The sequence below is a fragment of the Alosa pseudoharengus genome, unplaced genomic scaffold (assembly GCF_046254945.1).
Source record: "Alosa pseudoharengus isolate Yale_2024_CS ecotype anadromous, Long Island Sound unplaced genomic scaffold, YU_APseudo_1.1 YU_APseudo_1.1_scf_4, whole genome shotgun sequence".
Lineage (NCBI taxonomy): Eukaryota > Metazoa > Chordata > Actinopteri > Clupeiformes > Clupeidae > Alosa > Alosa pseudoharengus.
Genome location: NW_027468774.1, coordinates 44,824,595 through 44,826,738, shown reverse-complemented (window position 1 = coordinate 44,826,738; position 2,144 = coordinate 44,824,595). Strand labels below are relative to the sequence as shown.

The 2,144-nt window shown below is 40.8% G+C and overlaps 1 long non-coding RNA gene across 1 annotated transcript; it reads right to left on the bottom strand.

Moving 5' to 3' along the window:
- Window positions 1-456: 456 nt before the first annotated feature.
- Window positions 457-952, bottom strand: LOC143101636 (uncharacterized). The gene is made up of 3 exons (XR_012982502.1): window positions 895-952; window positions 663-804; window positions 457-492 (listed from the first exon to the last, which is right to left on the bottom strand). It is a non-coding gene; the product is annotated as an uncharacterized LOC143101636 (long non-coding RNA).
- Window positions 953-2,144: the final 1,192 nt, after the last annotated feature.

The window sequence follows — 2,144 nt, the reverse complement described above, 5'->3', positions numbered from 1 at the left end:
GACATCTTGTTTTTAATTCACAAAGAAAGAATTGTCATGAACATCAAAACACACAAACAAAATGATCCACACTTTAGAGGTATTGACCCTGTGATTGAGTATAGTAAGGTGCTCAATGGCAGTGCAAACAGGTAAGGTAGTGCAAGGATAAGGTCAAAAGACCATATAAGACAAAGACATAAGGCATGGTAATATTACAAAATATTTGTGAGGAATGGGTTAATGTAGAGCTGACATCTCAGAAGTGGCTCTTGAATGATGATGCAGCTTTCTTTGACGGCTTTGGGACAGGGGCAATGTTAGGTGGAAAAGGAGGTTGTGGTTGGGTGAGTGAAGCGGTTGAGTCCTTGAATGTTATGTTTGGGTTGCGTCTGTTTTCTATGACCTTCTCAATTAGTGTTTGGATGAACTTGGTGGTGTGTGGCTTATAGATTTTCTCGACTATCCATTGCTTTCACTTTTTGCAGAAGACCTGCTTGACGCGTGGTTCTCCTATAAATGACAAGGATTATAATGATTACACAGATGCCTGAATAAAGATTTGACTAGTAGATGTCTCTCCACAGGAATATAATGAACTTTTCAGCAAAGTATGTATTTTGAGTTAGCTGTGAACATGCTACTTATGGTTATTTTAGTATTTAGAGTACTTGAAAACACACCTGTTGCCGTGGTGGCTTGTTCTCGTGCCACAATGTTCTCATTATGTTCCATGATGGCGAGGTAGGCCCTCTCCCTCGTAGGAGAAGGCCTGGCATTTAGGGAGGTACTTCAGGAGAGCTCTGTGAAAGATCTCCAGTGGCCCTGTGTGAAAAGGAGAATATATAGTACTAATTAAACATGTTCAATAGGATATGTTCAAAACATGTGGGTATAAAGGGTGTCAGTTCTTACCAGTATGTTTGAAGAGGGCCATCTTCTGAAGATCTTTCAAAAGCCTTTTATCAAAGACGTCAGGTCCTGATATGCCACCGAGTCCTTCTTTAGCCACATCCTCTTCTGCTCCTCAGCTGTTAGAAGAGCATGGTCACAGTGATGCTGCTTTCCATCCATGTCAGTCCATCGATGTTCATTGACCACATGGTGTGGAATGCACTTCCACCTGTTTTGTAGTGCCTTTCATCCGTTTCACCAACTTCAAGGGTGCTGGCACTGGTATCAAGGCCAGGTGTACTTGGGCATGGTGACTATAAAACAAACAAGAGGTTTCTTTTCAAACTATATTCCACTAATTTAAATCAAACAGTAGTCTCAGATATACTAAAGATAGGTGTAGTGGTGAAATAAGAGGTGTAGGCTAAACTGCAGTAAGGAAAAGCGCTACTGGATGTTTTTTTAATACATAAGACATTCAGAATATATGATAATGGTGAACATTACTGTTTACAAGTGGTATGGCTACTAGTAGTAGATAGTTCCTTGAGTGCATACACACTATTAGGAAGTGCATTGAATGTATTGAGTGGTGGATAAACTATCAAGAGGTGGATAAACTATTTCTGAAATTCAGTGGTGGATAAACTGCGTTTACTTGCGATTAGCCTCCACTGCAGCCATGATTAGAGATAATATTATTTAGGCTACTTACAAACTCTTCTTGTAAGTTCAATAACGTTAAAAACATTTGAATAACGTCAGACTAACACAGTAAAACATGGTGGATTTACATCGCTAATAGCAAACTTATGCAGCTTATGCAACACACAATGGACACGATATTCATAACTGTCTAACGTTACATTGCTAACTTTACTTCCTCGTTGCTGACGAGTAGAGTTAGCGAGGCAGCAAGCGACCAAAACATACAAGATATTTACTTTATAAACAGCCAAATCATGAGATGTGCTGCTTTACAGCAGACGACTATATCAGTGTGTTCTCAGTCGAGAAGTAGAGTCGAGTCAGAAAAACCTTACCTCCAGGCAAATGCGTTTAGCGCAGCTAGCACTGCTAGTTCCAGAAGTTCCTGGCTGTTCGTCGACATCATCTGGCAAGGTAAATATCGACGGAATTGCGGTTTTCACAAGCGCGGGTCTCTTCACTCCTAAGGGGTTCTTCTGCCTTGAAATGTAGACTGCACACCGTCAGATGTTTTAGTGCTTCAATGGCTGTGTCCTCTCTGAACTTCGGGTTATTGATAGCCC